Source organism: Neovison vison, chromosome 7 (genome assembly GCF_020171115.1).
Source record: "Neovison vison isolate M4711 chromosome 7, ASM_NN_V1, whole genome shotgun sequence".
NCBI lineage: Eukaryota > Metazoa > Chordata > Mammalia > Carnivora > Mustelidae > Neogale > Neogale vison.
In genome coordinates this window covers 20,201,387-20,221,764 of record NC_058097.1, presented here as the reverse complement: position 1 = coordinate 20,221,764, position 20,378 = coordinate 20,201,387, and the positions used below count along the sequence as shown (strand labels likewise).

The 20,378-nt window shown below is 46.7% G+C and overlaps 1 protein-coding gene across 1 annotated transcript in view; it reads right to left on the bottom strand.

Annotated features, from left to right (window-relative positions):
- Positions 1-20,378, bottom strand: part of CDH11 (cadherin 11) — a 150,606-nt gene that overhangs the window by 73,518 nt on the left and 56,710 nt on the right. The window contains exon 2 of the mRNA XM_044256017.1: positions 13,377-13,501. The gene's annotated coding sequence lies outside the window, so the exon portion shown is untranslated. The remainder of the gene's footprint in view (positions 1-13,376; positions 13,502-20,378) is intronic.

Sequence of the window (20,378 nt, the reverse complement as noted above, 5' to 3'; positions counted from 1 at the left end):
ATCTGGCTTGCATTGGAGAAAAGGGAGGCACATACAAGTCCAGGGAGAGACCAAGACCTGAGCAGAGGCAGGGGCACTTTGAATGCATGGAAGCGGGGTGGGGCGGGGGGTGCTGCACTGTTCCTCACAGAGCCTGGGAAAACAGGCATGGTCTCCTTGCTCTCAGCGCCCCCTTTTCTCCTGAGATGTACCCCACCTCCACAGCTGCAGACACACCCATTCCTGATCATCCCTCATAGGGATGCTGTAAGAACTGATGAGAGAGAAAAGGGGGAGGATCCTTTTCCTGAGGCAAAACTGTCTTATCTTTGCTGCCACTCACGTTATGACTTTATTCTAGAATCTGTTTTTTCTGGGCCCCAGCAAAGTGGGGTGAGAAGCATCTGAGCTCTGGAGCCAGAAAGTCTGGGGGGTGAGGTCCCAGCCCCATTAGTTGCCAGCCATATGGCTTCACGGTCAAGTCATGAACTGGTCTGACTCTTCATTTCCTCATCTGTAAAATGGGTACATCCTTCCTTCCTACTGATGTTAATCGGCCTCATCCCCTTCATCTATTTGCACTAAGCCCAATTCTCTGAGCATATAACAAATATACTGGAGTTTAGCTGTGCAGAATTTGTAGTCTCCTTAAAAAAATAACAGTTTGCTTGAGATAAAATTCAGATATCATAAAGTCGACGTTTTGAAAGTGAACGATTCAGGATTTCTTTTAGTGTGTCTGCAGAGTTGAGCATCAGTCCACCACAGCCTAGGTCTAGAACATCTTCATCACCCCCTAGACGCAAATTCCTAGCCACGAGCAGCTGCTCTATTTAGAACATAGTTTGCTAATCAACATCTTGCACTTCTTCAAGCTCTTTGAAATCTCGGAGGCCCACACTGCATTACTCCTGGACTTGTAATCAGCACCAAAGTGTCAGGCGTTTGATGTATACCCCTCGGGGGCTCCCAGATTGACAGCTGGAATCTCTCCAGCCCTTCCAAATAGATGGTATATTCGTGGAGTTCAAAGGCCGTGATTCCTGCATTTTCTGTTCCCCCAGCTCCTCCGCTCAGGTGGAGGTGCTCGGTAAACGCGTGGCTTCTGACTGATTGGCCAATCTTCACTTCTTCTGAAGACCAGCGTGTTTGTCGTCTCCGCGTTTCCCTGAATGCTGAAGCCTCCGAAAGCTGTCATGTTCCATGATTATTCTCCCCAAAGCATGTGCTGTTAATTTTTCATCTTAATGAACTGTCCAGTCGAGTTTAGCAACGGGAATAGTGATAGAAGCACAGGAAGAACGTCTTCTGCCCTGTTATTGTCAGAAAGCTTCTCCCTCCAACACCGGCGCATAATTGAAATAAACTATCTCAATGGCGACAAATACCATTTGTCAAGAAGCACGCGGAGTAAGTGCTATTTCAAAAATTCATACTAACGAGCTTTATAAACATGGATTATTGGAATGTTCTTCTGATTGATACCTGCTCAAGCATTTAAGTGCCTGGCTATTATTCTCTGTGTTTGCTTGAGTGAAACCACTTTGGGTACCGAACTACATGTCAGCCCTAATTTTCCAGAGTATTACGGATGCACATTCTCTCCTGATGGGAGATGGGTCAGGCAAGCCGGAGCAGGCCCGAAAGGCCTGTGTTAATGCACAGATGCACACGCGGGGAAGCCATTATGCAGCTGCTGGCCTCCCAAGAGTGGAGTGCTCCAGGAATGGACGTCACTCAAATCCGACGGATGGCCCAGGAGGGACACAGAGAGAGAATGAGGGGAAGAGAGATGTGTCTGAGAATTCTGTTCAACTCAGCAGCGTGGAGGAACCCACGCGCCACCCCTCCGTTGAAAACAGACACCCTGACCGTTATATTCCTGTTAACCCATCAAGGAAACCTTTAGAACTTTGTCCTTCACTTAAGAAATACTGCCTGTGGGGCGCCTGGGTGGCTCAGTGTGTTAAAGCCTCTGCCTTCGGCTCAGGTCATGAGCCCAGGGTCCAGGGATGGAGTCCCGCATCGGGGTCTCTGCTCTGCAGAGAAGCAGGGAGCCTGCTTCCTCCTCTCTCTCTCTCTCTCTCTCTCTCTCTGCCTGCCTCTCTGCCTACTTGTGATCTCTGTCTGTCAAATAAATAAATAAATAATATTTTAAAAAAAGAAAGAAAGAAAGAAATACTGCCTGAATGGCGACTAGTGTGAATGGCCCCGCTTGGTGTTGAGGACCTGGCGTGGACCCCACAGACGACGTCTGTGAAATGCTGGGGCTGAGAATCTCATTGAGAAAAAGGACGGTAAAAAAGAAAACCCACGAAAGAAAAAAGCATTCACAGATGGTGATGGCTGTTTTAAAGGATTAGACAGGACGATGAAATATGGAATGAGTGGGCGTGGGTGGCAGGTGAGGTGCCGGCGTGGGGAACAGCCTCCGGCAGGTGGGGGTTGGCGGGGGGGGGGTGGTGAGTTGTAGATTTAATCTAGGTCCTGAATGATGACAAGGGGCCAGGCACGTGAAGAGACTCGGACTCCGCGGACATGAAGGGCCAAGCCCTGCAGGCTGGAAAGGACTGGGCCAGTTCAAGGGATAGCAAGTACGCAGCGTAGCTGAGTGGACCAGGCAGGGACGCAGAGGTAGGGAGGGATCACGTAGGGGCAGCACTGATAGCGCAGTTAGGGTCTGTGTTTTGTTCTGATTGAGATGGAGGTCATGAACTATTTTTAAGGAATGATGAAGGGCAATGGTGATCACTCTCCAAGCCCTTACTCCACTCTGCTGCAAATTAAAACTAGCCCTGCCTCCCCTCCATCTTTTCAATTCACCTCCTGGTCCTGACCTTGATTCCTGCAGGCCTTCTCATGTGCATCTCTGACCTCCCTCTCGATACCTGGGCGGCCACCGCAGCCCCAGTTCTCCTGTTCCAGCTCCTGCCCCTCACCTAGACCTCACTCTGGGCCCTCTGAAAGGGCCAAGCAAAGGGAGTGGAGGAGTCTGATCGTGGATAAAGAGAAGGCCATTCCCATACTCTTGCAAGCAGGATTTATTCCGCACAGCAATCAGCAGAGCTCAATGGGAAACTTCTCTTGTCCTCTACCTAAGCTCAGGGGCAGCCAGAAAGCTCTGGCAGAAGCATGATTTCAGTGCAGAAACAGGATTAAAATCTGTCTTCAGAGCCGAAGTAATTTGAGTTCCATGTCACGAGAGGTCCTTTTCTGTCTTGCTTCCTACTGTATCTTGGTGCTGAGTTGGTGCTAAGCATCCAGTGAATACACATTCGGTGAAAACAATGAAGGCACAAATGAATCTGGTGTATTCATGCAGACAATAAGCGGGCTTGCTGCAAAATATTCCATAGAGTTTCTGGCAAGTTAAGTTCTCTGAGATGGAGTTTCACGTGGGGGATGCTCATTCTGTGCTGCCCTTGGAATAATATGAAGGAAGAGGAGCAGGAGTGGGCAGAAGGAGAAGGTGAGATGGGGCGGGGGGGTGGAGCGCTGGCCACAGTCTCAGGTAACCCTGCACGGTGCTCTGGGCTAGGAAGGCCCTTCTCAATGATCTTGAGCAGAACCACAATGGCCAAACCCCTACTGATTCAGTCATCAGATGTGGGCTTCCCCAGGAGGGGCCACGATCTTGGCCGGAATGGCCACGTGAGGCAAGTCCAGAAGGGGCTGAGAGCTGCAGGTTCTCTACCAGCAGTAGGTCACTAGCTGGGACTACCAGTCCTCCAGGGAAGAGAAGACGGGGGAGGGCACAGCAGTGTGGATTCTCTACCTACGCTGAGATCCACTGTTTCTTACAGGTCCTGGTATGGAAAAGGAAGGGGCGGTAGTTTGGATTCGAAAGTCTGCAGTGTGAGGGGGCAATGGCCGGTGTCCTGGGGGAAAAAGGGGCTTAGCATCGTGGTTCGCACCACACACTGTGCGGGACCCTGAGCAGGAGACAGCTCTGTGTCCTAGACTCTGCTTTAAGCTCTCTGAGCCTCTATTTATTCTCCCAGAGAGTAAGACGGAGACCGTCCATGCACAGGGATCGATGTGGGGAGCACAAGGAAGGGCTGTACAGATGGTGGGAAGAGAAGACGTTGCCCCTTTTGAAAATGGACTTGAGACAGTAGGCCCTGTCTTATCTGGGAATGCCAGTCAAAACTCTGAGCGGCACAGGGTCCAGGAGGACGGAGACCACATCTCCTTCCTGCGAAGACCTGTTCAGCAAGTGTGCACACATACCCCACACACTGTATAGAAGACCCGGCATTAAACATCCAGATTCTAGCCTCAAAGATCCTGCAGACTTGTAGACAAACAAATAGCAATGAGGTCACAAAGGAATGCCATACCAACTTCTGCATTAGGCACTATGCCTGGGGTCCCTAACACTTTAGGGGCTCACAGGAACGTTTCTGTGCCTGCTTATTTTTTTTTAATTGAGGTATAATTGACATATAACATTATATTAGTTCCAGGTGTACAATATAATAATTGATATTTTTATATATAGCAAAATGATCACCACACTAAATCTGCTTAACATCTGTCACTACACACAGCTGTATTTTTTTTCTTGGGATGAGAACTTTCAAGAACTTTCAAATATGGAATACAATATTACTAACTATAGTCACTGTGCTGTACATTACATACCCTGGGCTTATTTATTTTATACCAAGGGAACTTTCTACCTTTGGGTTGCCTTCCACCGATTTTGCCCACATCCCACCCCCTCCCACCCCTACCAATCTGTTCTCTGTACCTATGAATTTGGTTTTACTTGTTTTTTTCCCCCTTATGATTCTACATATAAGTGAGATCATATGGTATTTGTCTTTCTCTGACATATTTCTTTTAGCATAATGCCCTCAAGGTCCATCCATTTGGGGCAAATGGCAAGATTTCCTTTTTTATGGCTGAGTAATATTCCATCGTGTGTGTGCACAACACATTGTCTTGATGTACTCTTCTGTCTATGGACATTCAGGCTGCTTCCATGTCCTAGCTATTGTAAATAATGCTGCAATGAACACGGGGGCACATCTATCTTTTCAAGGTAGCATTTTTCTTCCCTTTGGGTAAATACCCAGGAGTGGAATTACTGGATCGTAGCCTAGTTCTGTTGTTAATTTTCTGAGGGACCTCCATTTACACATCACCAAGGGTTCCCTTTGCTCCATATCCTCACATACCAGTTGTAATTGCTTTTAAAGTCAGAAGGGAAATTAATTGGCCTTTCAGGGTAAAAGATTATATTCATCTTTATACCAAAGCAGTCATAGAATATATATATATTTTTTTTTATGGTAAAAGGAGATCTTGAAGGTGAAGGTGCCTGGGGCCCATGGAAGGCATGTTGAGACCCCCAAGGGGCCAAGGCACTCAGGGGAAAGAAGTGACCTGTTTCCCGGGGCCAGGGAACGTCATCCAAAGACAATTCTTCTCTGCACAACCAGAGAAATGGGGGCAGAGAAGGAAAACTCGTGCAAAGGAATTGGGAGGGAAGCGTCCCAGTGAGGTGCTGGGCTGCCCGCAGTAAGCGGTGGACTGGAAGGAGGGTAAAGGGGGGGGTGACACGGGGGCTCCAGGAGGCGACAGGGAGTGGAGGCTGGATCCTGGCAGTCTTACAAGCAAAGCACCCTGTAATTTATCCTGCGAGGGACCATGCTTTTCTGAAGCTTAAGTTATCCTGCAAGGGACCAATGGTCTTCTGAAGCTTAAGGTTTTAGACTTAAGCAACTTGATACGATTTGGATTTTGGAGAAATCCTGCAGCAGCTTGGAGGAGAAAACTGGGGAAGCAGGCGTAGAGCTGGATGAGCTCCTAGGAGCTGGAGTGCCCGCCGCTCTGGCCGGTCCCCTGTGAGCCCAGACTGCCTTTACAGGTTCCGCTCCAACCCTTGAGGCCAACGAAACCACACTAGCGATCAAAGCTTTTGCTTTCTTTGCCCAAAACCTGATGTAAACGGGTTAGGGGCAATGAGTAGCAATCCTCCTGGGTCCATTTTTCAAGTGGAGATTCTGAAGTGAAACTGGGGAGTGCTGGGAGGTCCCTAACAGTACCTGTTAAGGACAGGAACACAGTTCTTGGGGAAACTTACTAAACATTCATTTAGAGAGGCACCTTCTCACCTTGCCCTTCCTTCCAAGTCTATGGCTGGAATTTTTACAATTTATTTTCTTTATTAAAAAAAATGTATAAGAACTGTTGCTGTGGCAACCTAACAGCATTTGGAATATGTACTTAGAGTCTAAAATTCAGAGCCTCTTGAAAAGATGAACTCACTGGCCCCTCCACAATTTTTCTAAAGCTTCCAAATAGCGGCATCTGCCAGGTGTCAGGCTACAGCCGTCTAGATCTTCAGCATACACAATTAATTGGTGGCAGATTTTAGTATGGCTTGTTACCTTTCCTCCTCTGCTCTCTCAAACTTCCTTGAGCTCTGAGTCCCCCACAGGGCACAGGGTAATTTGGGTTAGTAGCCTCCAGAGGAAATGGTGATTCTCTGGCTTGGGAATCGCATGAGGCCAGGAAGGGCTGACAGGCAATGGCCTGATTTTTTGGTCCTGAAACAGTGGGAGCAGCCAAATCTCCCTGATGGAACATAAGGAAATAGGTAGACTTAGAGGGAGGTCAAGAGGACAATCCCCAGCCCCCCCACCTCCGGCATATGAGTTCCATTAAAATAGGAACAACAATGGTCTTATTCACAGGGGCACATGTTGGAATTAGGACAGAGCAAACAGTCAATAGATAACGTGTTTAATGTATGAATGAATGGGTGGATGAACAGGAAGCCACTCCTTAGAGATTCTACCCCATCCCTTTCAGGTTTGCCGGCTTTCTTCAGCTGTGGTATGTCTGTATGTCCGCCACCCCACAGATGACCATCACAGTCTGCAAAGAGTATGCACAGGTCTTGCCACAAAGCATGAAAGAGTGCCACGAAGGCTTTCAGTCATTATTTGATGAGTGAATGAATGGATACTTGAAAACGATCCTCCTAGGCCCAGAGCCCTTGACTGCAAAGCCATTCCACACTGTCTTCTTGGGTTACTTCCTGCCCGTCACAGCGTTCAAAGTCCCTCTCATGTAGAATACAAACCCTCCCTTGCCATGGGATGCACAGAGGAAATGTAGAGATAACTTGAGCAGTGCTCAGGAGCTTTGATCTTTGAAAGGGAATCCTACACCAGCCTTTGGGGTGGCCCTGTTGAAGCTGACAAATAGAACAGAAGAGTCACTATCTGAATGGCCGGTTGTCGGAAATGAAGAGATCAGATTTTACCAGGGCTGTGTGTTCCCACCCTGGACCACTGGGTCCAGAAGGCAAGTGGGGAACGCGTGCTCCCTGGCCCGAGAGACACTCACCTCTTGCCGAGGGAGCACTTGACAAGACATAGCAAAACCTTTCCCAAAGCTGAGCACAAGGTGGGTATCAAGCGGCCCGAAGAAGGGCCCTTCCAGACCTCTCCATCCTGAAGGGGGATTTGCTGCTCTTGGCACATCAGAGCAACTGACATGGAGTGGATATGTTCTAGATTTCAGGTTATACCTGGGTTGTCTCAGGAAGTAAGGGCTCTAGAGCTCTCTGGGTAACTGACATCCAGGTTGTACCTTAATTACGGATTAAATCTGTACAATCATTGCATGGAGCATGGCAAAATTTTAAAAAATCAGTCATTTCAGATGAAGGGTTTATAAGAAGTTATTGTATTATTTTTACAACTTTCTGCAGGTTTGTAACTTTTCTTAATTTTAAAAAAGTTTAAAATCCGAGGAGAGTGAGTAAAACAAATAATGAAGTTTTCTTTTTCTAGGACAGTGTGCAAAACCAGTGTCTATAGTTAGATACCCATGTACAGATGTGGAGAAAGTGACTCTGTGGAGACGTGTGGTTGTAACTATCTACAAAATCTCTGGACAGTCCCGTAGGAATCCAAAAATAGTAGTTGCCTCCATGGCAGGAAATTCATGGATGAGATGGTAGGCACTGAAGGAGTCTGAATTCTCTGTAGACCTTTTATCACCTTCTGAATTTCACACCCTCTTCATCTATTTAACTGTCTTATCGACTTACAGATAATAAATAAGGAAACAAACAAACCACCCAGTCAGGACAAAGAATGGCTCAAGAACTTCCGTACTGCTCTCTCTTTCTCTTTCCAACTTCTGCACTGCAACATACTTCCTGATCTTTTCCGGTAACCTCCTACTCATGCTTCATGTCTACACACACAGGTCACCTCCCCACTGAAGCGTCTCCTGATTTCCTCTATCAGAGTCAGGCCCCCACCCCTGTGCTCCTATGGAAGCCTAGACCTGTATAGAAGGAGCGAGCACCATGGTTGTTTGTCAGCCAGCTTGGCTCCATCACAAGAAGGAAGGGACTTCAAAGGCATGACTTCAGTTCCACTGCTGTAACCCCAGATGGGCGTACACTTGGCCCATGGTGTTAGCTCCAGTATCTCGTTCAGTGGCTAAAACAAGAACAGTTCTCGAGAGATGGCTGAGAAGCGAACAGACCCAGCACTCTCTTCACTTCTCCCAAACGTGTTAGCTCTCGCTCAGTGTTACACACTGAGCTGCGTACTCGTGCATTCGCTAGAAGCTGCTAGGACTTCCTTTTAAGCCAAGTGGAGATTTAGGACATGGCCATACTAAAAAAATTCTAATAGAATTGCCCTCCAACTTCGTTAAGACTGGAAGGCAAAACAGAAGACCCAGGAGAGTCAGGGCTCAGAGGAGAGACCCTGGCTCTACCCATTGCTAGTCATGTGTCCCTCAGCAGGCTGACTGTACTCTCCCTGAACCTCAGGGTCCGCATCTTCCGCATCTATGAAAGAACCATGAGGACTGCACACACCACTCAAAGTTTTGGTGGCGTCCAGCCCGATCATGGACGGAAAGCATGCGCATGCGCGTTCAGTCTCCGCTCTCACCGTTCTTATCGGGAGTGGCCTCTGTGTGTTGTTCATCATTAGTTAAATAAAGTGAGATGAAAGAGCCACCACTGTGGCTGCCGTGTGTGTCTTCGATACGGATTCGGGCAAAGATAGGGCCCTCGGGCTGCCTGGCTTCCTGTAATTCTTCATCGACAGCGGGACTGACAGTCACATTATACACACCGACGATCTGCAGAGGAGTCAGCGAGTGGACTGAGCGTCTATTTTTTTTTTATCCAAGTGACACCAGCTAAAGACAGATACTTGGCCTCTTTCTCCACAGTGGCCTACATCCCGAAATAGGAAATGTGCATTCACAGACAGACCCAGCAGGCTAGGGGGTTGGAAGACAGGCTGCCAGCATTTCAGACTGTCAGCGACAAAGCAGAGCACGGTGGAGACTTCAGCATAGATGAGCTGCACTCCCTCCCCCTCAAAGTGGCTTTTTGGGATTGATTTTTATGCAAATGAAAGATAATTGGGTGACTTGGGACCACTGGCCCCTGTGGATGATCACTCAGCAGAATCACCATGTGTGGAAGATTTCATGAATATAAGGGCAAATATTTTTCACTTGAAGACATTCCTATCTGTGCCCCAGTGCCCTACTCTAAAAGCCCAGTGGGGCAGCAGGGCTGAGAAGTCGTAGTCTGTGGCTAACCCAGGCATGTCCTCCCCTGTGCTGCAGATGGACCCAAGGGAAATGTGTGCCAGGGACAGAGTTTGAGTGGATCTCCTCGGAGGTCAGCCCGAGAGCTGATCTTGCGAGCCCGAACAACTTCCCTACCATTTGTTAAAAGCCTCTCTCTTTTGTTATCTCTCTTCTCTACCCCATCGCTCTCTTTTTCCTTCTTGTTTGGATTTTGAGCACTTTATACAGAGCAACTTGACTGTTAGCTCCTCGAGGAAAAGGGAAGTGCCCTTCTGACTCTTGCTGTGTGAACCGCACACCAAGGTACTTTCCAAAAACGCTGCCCTTGGAGCACCGGGGTGTTTCCGTGGGGTAAGCATTTGCCTTTGGCTGGGGTCCTGATACCAGGGTCCTGGAATCAAGCTCCATGTCAGGCTCTATGCTCAGCCGGGAGCCTGCTTCTCTCTCTCCCTCTGCCGCTCCTCCTGATTGTGCATACAATCGTTCGCTGTCAGATAAATAAATAAATTCTTTAAGAAAAAGAAGAAGAAGAAGAAGAAGAAGAAAGAAACGCTGTTATTGTGAACTGAAGGGGGGAATCAAGAATCTGAGTCTGCAGCCTAAGTTGTTGGTTAATTTTGTTTTGTTCTTCCAAGACCTTACAGTATAATCATGAACAAGTCCTCCCTTTCTTCAAGGGGAAAAACAAAACAAAACAAACAAACAAACAAAAAACCTCTCTGTAAAACAAGAATATTTGCCTGAAAGATCAAATAGCCATTCTGTCTGTACCATGCTGTGTGTGCGTGTGTTTCAAGGGTGTTAGAAGCATTAGAATAGTTTACCTTCCCCTCCTTGGAAAAAGCTATGCAGCACTCTTCTAAGTAGGCATTCTTAATTACTAAGTAGGAAAAAAAAAACCCCAAATAACAAAACTAACATGTTTCCTAGAAGATAAATCCAAGTACTTTCTATTTAGCTTCTGACTCTGCTTCATTGATACCTCATTCTAATTGTCCCTATTATCTAGAAAAATAGGAAATGTCAGTCGCGTGTTCTACTGAAGAATTCACAGGGCTAATGAAATGAAGAGACCCATTTGGCTTGGCAGCAATGAGATGATCGTCACTCTCAGACATGTCTACAGACAGGAGAGCTGCGTCTCCTCTGCTGAGCCAGGCTTCAGAGCAAATGAGTGCAAAATATGCTAATTTGAGAGGAACCAGTCAGACACTCCAGATCTTATGGGTGTCTCTGTAGGGACGTGCGGCTCTGCTCCCTGAAGAGCGTTTTCATTCATCGGTTTATTCTGTAACAAGCATGGACCAGAGCACCAGAGAAAGAGTTCGGGGAGCTCCCCAAATTGAAATTGTGTTCTCAAACAGATTCACATTCACATGGGAGGGTATAACACCTGGAAAATCACCAAAGATTTACGAGTCTCTTCACAGGGGACGACCACTTCTGTCACAGAAGCTTGCGTGGGAGGCAGGGAAAAAGGCCTGCCTCCTGGACAGGTACTGACTTGTTGGTTTGTTTTTTGGTCCCTAACAGAGCAGATTCATTCAGGGGTAAGAGAAAAGAGGGGAGTGGTTAAATCTATCAGCTTTAGCTAAAATCAGACTTCTCAAAGATAAAAATTTCCGAGGATAAAAATTATGCCAATATGGCCATAGATGAGTTACCTATCCTTTCCAAGACTCAGTTTTCTCACTTAGCAAATCTTGGACATTTAGAGTACCCACTACACTAGGTTTTTGCAAGGATTGTGGGATGTGATGCCTTTCAGTATCTTATTTCCCTGATGTGTACTAAGCACTCAATAAGTACCCTGATGTGTACTAAGCACTGCCATTATTATGACTTTTCTCTGTTGTAACATTAGCTCCCCTTCCTCATATTCTATTCAAAATATACTTAAAAGTCGCTATTGATATGTTTGATAACTATGTTTTGAGAACCTACTTTGGGTCAGATACAGTGGTTGCAACTAGGAATACAGTGCTCCCCCAAAACAAGCCCTGCCCTCAAGAACCTCCAGGTCTAGCCAGGAAGATATGTAATTAAATAAACAGTTACAACCCTCTGTCGAAATCACAATAGATCACATAACCTCTGACTACCCATGTGTTGTCTAGGAAACACCCATAGCTCAGTTTTCAGGGATTGGAGAGAATTCCTTAAAGATAGTGAGGTCCAAGCTAAGATATAAGTGAGTAAGAGTTGGCTTGTGGGGCGCCTGGGTGGCTCAGTGGGTTAAGCCACTGCCTTCGGCTCAGGTCATGATCTCAGGGTCCTGGGACCGAGTCCCACATCGGGCTCTCTGTTCAGCAGGGGGCCTGCTTCCCTTCCTCTCTCTCTGCCTACCTCTCTGACTACTGTGATCTCTCTCTGTCAAATAAATAAATAAAATCTTTAAAAAAAAAAAAAAAAAGAGTTGGCCTGTGAAGAGAGAGTGCGATCGTGGGGCATTGGGGAAGTGACAGGTGTGCCCTACAGTGGATCTCACAATGGATGTGTCTAGGCAGGGCTGGGTTTGCAGAGAGAATGGCTGAGAGATGAGTCTGGACAGCAAAATAGCGGTTTTATCCCTGAAGGGGTCCTAGCCACTTACTAAGGAATCAGATCTCTGACCCCAAAAAGATTAAGGGGGAAAGTAACATACTGCCTGGATGTAGGGACACTGTTTAGTATTTGTATGGAAGGCGTATCATGCTGGAGAAGAAGTAACCCCAGAGACAAAATGACCTGTCAGGCGGCAATTGTGATAACTTTGGAGAAAGAGGATCAGGCTAATGTTTTCAGGATGACAGTGAGTGGGGAAGAGAGAAATAAAAAAAAGTAATTTCAGAGATCATCAGAGTAGCACCAGTAGGAATCAACAGGAATAAATTGCCATTGGCAGTAAGGAACTGATTGAGAGACATATGGCACCCCTTCCATGTTTCTGATCCCACTGAGTTTTGATGCTACCCTGAAATTTGACACACAGGACAAAGTGAGGGTTGAGAGGAGAAAACCATGAGTTGTATTTGGCCTCTGCATTTAAGGCTCCTGGTGGACTACCACATGGAGAGGAGCCATAGACCTATGGACAGATGGGTCTAGAACCCTGAAATGTAGGGAGTCATGCCCCTAGAATTAATTCTTGCATTTCTATCTGGATATTTGGGTGTCCTATAAAAATAGCTCTAGTTACTACTGAGAAGATAGAGGAGATCAATGGAGTCATAAAATCCTAAAATTTTAGAACTGTTAATGACCCTAGGTCCAACTACCCTGTGGCCCAGAAAAGAGCTCATTAATCTAAGGGCATAGGGACACTGAGTGGCAGAGTGGGCCTCGCAGCTGAAATCAGCCTTTTGGCTTATGATCTTGCAGTCTGCCTTTTGAGGTCTGAAAGGTTCAGCCTCCTGGCCATGGGATATAAGTCACCTTGTTCTTATTTATAGAATTCTCTTCAAAAGAAGAAAAGGAGGAAAAGGCAATATGTCAATTATCTTAGTCCTCCCAGCTGAGTCTTTGCTAAAGAATGCCTTTCAGTTCCTTCTTTCTCCTCTGACTTTTCTATAGTCATCCCTCCCCCACAAAAACCCAAACAACAACAAAAACGATCAACCTTGTAGGTACGTGACAGGTGTTCAGTAAAGAGAACCCAAGAACAACTGAATAATCACATCCCTCAAAGCCCAAGTAAGTAGGCCAACTTCCTTCTCAGACGCTGCTTTCCATTTAGTGCAGATTTAAACAAAGGCAGGTTGGAGGGAGGGGCCAGTTGGCAGTCACTTCCGTGCCTACAGTCACCATATAGTCAAGTAGTTCCATCTTACCTTCTTCACCCATTGGATACCTGCTGCCAATTTCTATAACACACTCCACCCATCTGATTGGTCACTCAACAAATGACAACTGGAACAAGCACCCCGGGGTTGCTGAGCCGAAAATATAGGGATTTCTGCAAAAAGAAAAAGGATCGTTATTAAACAGAGGTGACATGAATCAATGAAATGACACACTCCTAGACTCCTAGATACTGGGGACACACAGTTGTGTAGATTGACATCTCCCTTAGAGGAGAATAGTCCAGGCGTGGAGAGAGAGATGTAAACAAATTGTCACACTTGTATGAAAAGTGGAAAAAACTTGCCATGGGTTTAGAGCTACCAAAAGGTGATGTGACTCACTATATATGTGTTTTTGGTATTTTGATAAAAAGATAAAGCAGCCATCCATCCAACTTCTTGCACCATGCTATGGATGTCACATTCAAACACGTAGGGGGGATGTCAACTCTTGGAGCCAGTTTCTGAGAAAACGCTCATTCTAAGTCCAAAGTAGGTACCTTCCCTCCGCAAGGGAGAACACTGTTCTGCAGCTGCCAGAGCCTCGTGGAATGACAGTCTCAAGGGCAAAGAGTGACAGGGGTGGTGGCGGTGATAGGAGATGTCATCCCTACACCAGCAGAGCTGAGCCCTGGGCTGACAGAGCCTCAATTCTTCATCAAGACTACATTTCTCTCCGCCCCCTCCCGCACCACAGCACACTCTGGATTTCTGCGTGGGGGCTGTGTTCTGCCTGGATTCTGGTCTGATTCATCTTCATATCTCCCAAAGTGTCTAACACATTTCCTAGCCCAGAGCAGCTGTTCAATGTAGATCTGTTCAGTGAATGAAGAGAGGAATACGGAGGGTCTGAACAGCTGTCGCCTTCAAAAACTGAGGCACTGAACCAGGGAACGCGGTAGTTGGCACAGCTCTAACACAACGGTGTAAAGGATTTCTTGAACGTCCTTCATCTCTAGGGCTTCTACCTTCTAGGATCAACCAGGCCTGCATTAAGAAATGAAACAGCTTCTGGGGCACCTGGGTCACTCAGTCAGTTAAGCGTCCGACTCTTGATTTCAGCTCAAGTCATGACCTCAGGGTTGTGAGATTGAGCCCCGTGTCAGGCTCTGTGCTCATAGGGTGTCTACTTGGAATTCTTTCCCCTTCCCCCTCCCCCTCTCTCTGTTCCTTCCCCTGCTTGCTTTCTCTCTCTCTCTCAAATAAATAAAATATTTAAAAGAAATAACTGAGATAGCGTCTTATTTGACTTTATTTATTATGCTTCCTTTTTGTTTCCAAATACACTTTTCCTCATCTCATCTTGGTTTCATCTGACAGCTCCTCCTCACACACCATGCCTTCCACAAACAACACCAACAACAGCAGGAAGCAAAAACCCTTCTTGGTGAAGGACTGAAATAAATTATAAATCTCAAATGTGCCCATAACATCTTGATTTGGTGACTAGCAAAAACAAGAAAATGTCCTACTATGTGCTATTCCCAGGATATTGAGGATAGAATAGCTATGGGGCTACTCCCAGATGAATGTGGAGTCAGAGAAAAATCCACATGGAAAAGTCATAGAACACATAATTGTTAAAGAACCCTACTTCGCAACCATATTACATGTTGAACTAGTCTCCAAAAATGACGCCCTCCCAAATGAACCATACCCCCCAGATATCCATGCCCCAGGACTCTTTCTATGTGGATCTGAGTTGTCCTTGGGTCACCAATGAAACAAAGCAAAGGGACACTCTATGATTTCAGAAGCCGAGTCGTAAGAAATCTTGTAGCCTGTCTTGTGCTCTTGGAAGGCTTCATCTGGGAGAAGTCAGCTGTCATGTCAAGTCTGAACACTCTAGACCAGCATGCTGTGAGGCAGCTACAGGCAGCCATGTGGAGAAGCTGCATGGATAGAAAGAGACATGCCCCGCCATACCTTTCTCTTCCAGGCACCCAAGCTGAGGTGCCAGATGGTGAGCAAAGATGCCATCTTGGACATCCAACTCAGTCAGACCTTCCTGCGATCAGCCATCTGACTACACAGCGTGAGAGACCCCACGTTAAAACCACCCAGATGATTTCACTAAACTCAACTATGAAAGGTAATGGTGAATTGTGATAACCTGCTAAATTGGGGACAGTATGTTACTCAGCAGGGGATATCTAGTACGCCGTAAATGGAACAGACATCTGCCACAGGCCTCACCAATGTCTATCACCACTCTGGTTGTCATAAGCCCACCTGGGTATCTCATCCCACTATTCAAAGGCTAAGACTTCTGCCCAAGGTGTGCAGCCAATAACAGCCAAGGTGAGACCTAAATTCAGCAGTGCGGGCATGAGAGACTGTGCTCCCTCTCTTTGCATTCCCCGGTATCCAGTCAGTTAATGACACAGCCGGAGCTGTTGTAGCCAGTGTGCTTTTCAACGTTCTCAAATCCATAAAAATTAATTGAACTCCCACTTTGCCTCGAATTGTTTACCTCCCTGCAAAATATCCCCTATAAAACTCCTTTCACCAAAAGCCCGCACAGACAATTAAGAGCTTTGGAAGGAAAGCAAAAAGAGCTGGGTGAATTGTCTATGCATTCCAATGACTGCAAACATTGGAGGTAGGTTCCGTGGAAAATGTTGGTATACAACTGCACCGTTCTTCTTAGAAAAGAAAACAATGACATAAGGAATCTTAGCCGTTTCTGTGCTTTCAGCAGAGTGGATGGGAAGAGAGCTTGTTGGGTCTGAGAGATCTGTGCGTGTATGCTGCCCGTCTTCTCTTTCTGCACTGGGGTTCCTGCTTGGAATGTTCCTCTGCCCTCTTCTCTCATGACTCCCCAAGACCTGGAATCCTGTGTTCCCTTCTGAGCCATGGAAATCCAACCTAGCCCCATGGCATCTACCCCTACCTACTCTCAGAGTCTCCCCTTCCTTTCTCAAGGCCTGTGTGACATGACTGGGGTGCTCCCGGTACAAGTCATGCCTTCTACCAGCTTGGTCTACTGCTGCACTGAGCCACCCAGAGCACTGAGCCTCCCAGGGGTACAGACGCATCATGCCATCGATGACTGCAGTGAGATAGAGAAATCACGGGAAAGAACACTGTGAAGCCCAGGGTATCAAGTAGGATGGAGAAATCCTCAATGAGCCTCCGAAGAGTAAGGAGAAAAGCCAGGGAAGGGCGGGGGCGTGATTGTGGCAGGTATCTCTTGCTGAGCTCTGAGCACTTAGTACACGCAAGTCCATAGGCTTCCCTTGGCTCCCGGGTCACACTGCTGTCCCTTCTCTGAGGATCTCTGCTCCAAATCAAGTGCCTCGGCTTGTCCATGTACATGGACGGGTCATCTTCAAGAATGTGGACTTCAGCCAGGCCAGCCATGGGCTAAGATCATTGTTCAGAGAACAAGGACAACAACCACCACCACGTGTGGTTCTTGGGTGCGGGGAGGGTCAGGGCTGAAAGTTTATGTGCGTTCGATGAGAACAGTCCCCACCTCAGTGACCCTATCAACAGGATCCTGGGACACATCCTGTGCATGCAATGCTGGGGTAGGTAGAGCATGGGGAGGGGATGGGGGGGAGGCATGTGAAAAGGGAAAGAGCTGTCACTGAGGGGAGCAGGGAAACCCAAGGACACAGCGACAGCTCCATTTAACAGACGAAGAAGCCAGCTAAGCAGTAAGTGCCCGGTGCCCAGAGCAAGGAAACAGCCTGACCGGACTGAATCATCAGCAACCAAGCCACTCCTCTCCTGCCAGATTTAAGAGCCCAGAGTGAGACCTGCTTCCTGGCGTAAATCATGCCTATCCCTCTAATACATAAGCCCAGAAATATTTTGCTTTTTTAAAAAAATATATTTATTTATTTGAGAGTCAGGAGGAGAGGGAGAGAAAGAGAGAGAGAGAGAGAGCAAGCATGAGCGTGGCAGGTCAGAGGGAGAAGTCTGCCCCGCTGAGCAGGGAGCCCAATGTGGGGGTGGGGGGCGGGGACTCCAGGATCATGACCTGAGCCAAAGGCAGTCGCTTAACCAACTGAGCCACGCAGGCGCTCCACAAATATTATACATTTTGCTTAAACAATACAACAGGGAATTTCCAGTACTTTGGTAGGGAGCTGACAGAAACAAACTATGATTAAATAGATTACTATTAAATAAACGAATGAAATACCAGGTTTCTGGGACTGCCATGTTGTGGCAAAGAAGTCAAGCAAAGACCATATGCTTTTCTGTTGTACTGGAAAGACCGCGTCATTTTGGTGATGTTGCTGTGTCTGTTTCTTGCTCTGTGGCTGGGAGAAGGGGCAGCAGCTGGTCGCTGACCGGAGTCAGGGCCAGCTAGAACAGGGGCTTCTTCCTATGGTACGTGTCACGTGTCCCTGACATTGCTGACGGGATGATCACACCCAATTAATAGTCATCAAGGGTGTTTCTCTCTCCTGTTATTGCCAAAGTTTCCAAACCATATGGTGAAACACATCTTGTAACACAGGTTTATAGATTTTGAATTTTTTTTTTTTTTTTGGAAAGAAACGAGGGTAGGCGGGGAGCAGTAAGCTATGGAACATGAGGAGACATTCAATTTAAAATCCATGCTTTGCATCTTCCAAGCTAGTCTGACTTTGGGCAAGCACGAATTCCCTGAGTCTCCGTTTCCTCACTAGAAAATGGGGACAAGAACAACTATTTTGCGGGATGACTGTCAAGAATAGTGATAATAAACGCACTACCCCCACTTGGGGTCGGCACTCAATAATCAGTGGCTGTGATTACGAAGATACAAATCGTGCCTGATTTAAAATTTAGTTTTACTTTCTATGGTATATTTGCTATTCACAACGCCCTCTGGGAGAAGTACTAGCGTCTATACAGAGCTTGTATTCATGTATTCAGTATCTATCATATATCACACATACTGAGTATTAATCTGTAAGCATTTCCCCTACCAGTCTTTTTCAGATGAAGAAGCTATGCTTCAAAGAAATTCGGGGATCCCTCAAAGTTCACGGGCTCAGCTTGGACTTCAGCTCCGGCTGAATGTGAAGGGTTCTCAGCTGCCCATAGCTCATGCCTTCCTGCAAAATCTCCAGGGGCCGACTCTGCACCGCCTGCACGGGGATGACCCCCCACGTCTGACCGTAAGTCCAAGAAAACATCCGAAAAGACGTCCTGGGCTCCAAATGGATTTGACACAGCGGCCCTTTAAATCAAACTCTTAACACGATTATCTTTATTTCTCTTTAGCAGTTTTTCTAAGTAAGCCATGCCTTTGGAGGCCCCTAATACAAAGTGACAACCTTCCCCGTTTTTCCAAAGCGCCGATGGACGGGCGTAGAGAGAGTCCATTGTCACCATGGTAATTACCGCACAATACCTGGCGGCCAATGGACAGTTAGGAGGCTCAGGCAGCGGCTGAATCCGGCATTGTCCGGGCCCGATAAAAAGATTAGAAGCCCTGAAAAGCCGGGGAGCGGGATCTCACAGCTCTTTCGCTGGGCCCTGAAAGGAGCATTGTGCTACCACCATAAATTCTGGGTTCTCCGGGCACTTGACAACTGAAGCCAGGGACAATAGAATTCTTGTGTCCAACAAAACACTCCTTGTCCCATGCCAGTCTTATCAGCCGCATTTACAAATGTCTTTCGTTGTACCCAAATAATTCCCTATTAGAAGGACTATTGGGAGCAGAACTAAATAAATATTCACAGCCTTTGTAATATCGTTGGGAAATGAATAAACAAACTGTCATCTAGCATATGAGCAAGCCTCCTGCTACTCTACATTTTATCCCTATTTCTTGCCCAAATGATGTGGTCGGTCCCTTCGATTTCTCTCCGTTAACATAGCAACAGTCGTTGATACTGGAAGCTCCAGTTTTATTGGCCACCTACTACATACCCCCCATATACATGGCCTTGGTGCTTCTACATGCAATTTTCTTTTCATTAGTCTTGCCCACAGCCCTGGCAGGGGCTTGTTTTACTTGGTTCCTACCTCCTAGAAGAGAAGGAACCAAAGCTTACCCAATGCACCAAAGCTAGCTAATAATAAAATAAGAATTCAAACGTAGGTTTCCCCAGATCCTAAGGCTCTGCCTTCCCGCTATGCCTTGGTGGTTTCTTTCCTGAATAAAAAAGGAATAAAACATCAGAATAAGGGGGAAATCTAAGCACATTTACCATAAAAGTCACAAATATACATGGGGTCTGTTTATATACTGTTATAGAACCTGAGAACACTGACAATAGAAGTAAAATAAAGAGGCTTTCTTCAAGAGAGTATATTTTATTTTGCCCTAGAATGCCAGCAATTTTACATTTTAACCTTTTGAGGGGAAGGAGAGGTGTCAAGCAAGCAAAAATAAACACAACCCAGCTTCGGGAAGGTTTCAGGGATGTCCGTTACGGGCAGCGGGTAAAGTTCTAGAAAGAATCGCTAGGATAAACAAAGCAAGCAGAGTGCCTGCATTCACAAATGCCCAGAAACTTTATGTCTCTTCCTGCAGTTTATTTTGCTTATCTATCTCCTTGCTGTGAACGAACACATATCTCAGCCTTTGACAGCAATGCACACGAAAAACAGAAACTCCTTTCTTGATGGAAGCACTTCCTAGAAGGACAACAATCTTTACGTTAAAAAAAAAAAGAAAAGAAAAGAAAAGAAAATCTGACAATATGAAAACTCTAAATGGTTCCCTGTCAGGTCAGGAGAGGTCTGTGCTGGTTAACACGGCTTCTGCTTTTCTCCCTGGTCTGCTCCCAGCCTCACCTCCTGCCCAGGTAAGGCTTGCTCTTCCCCGATCTCATCAGGCCGTGCACCTCTGTTCCTCTCCATTTCTTCCCCCAGGGAAAGCTCCTTTTTATGATGTCTGTCTGCTCCCTCCAATGTTGCATCTAAGGAAACACTGAGCTTCTCGAAGACAGAAAGATGAGATGTAATATCTTACACTCATTTTTGTCTGGCCTGGGTCAGTACCAGGCCAACCCTCTACAGAGCCTGGCTTATTGG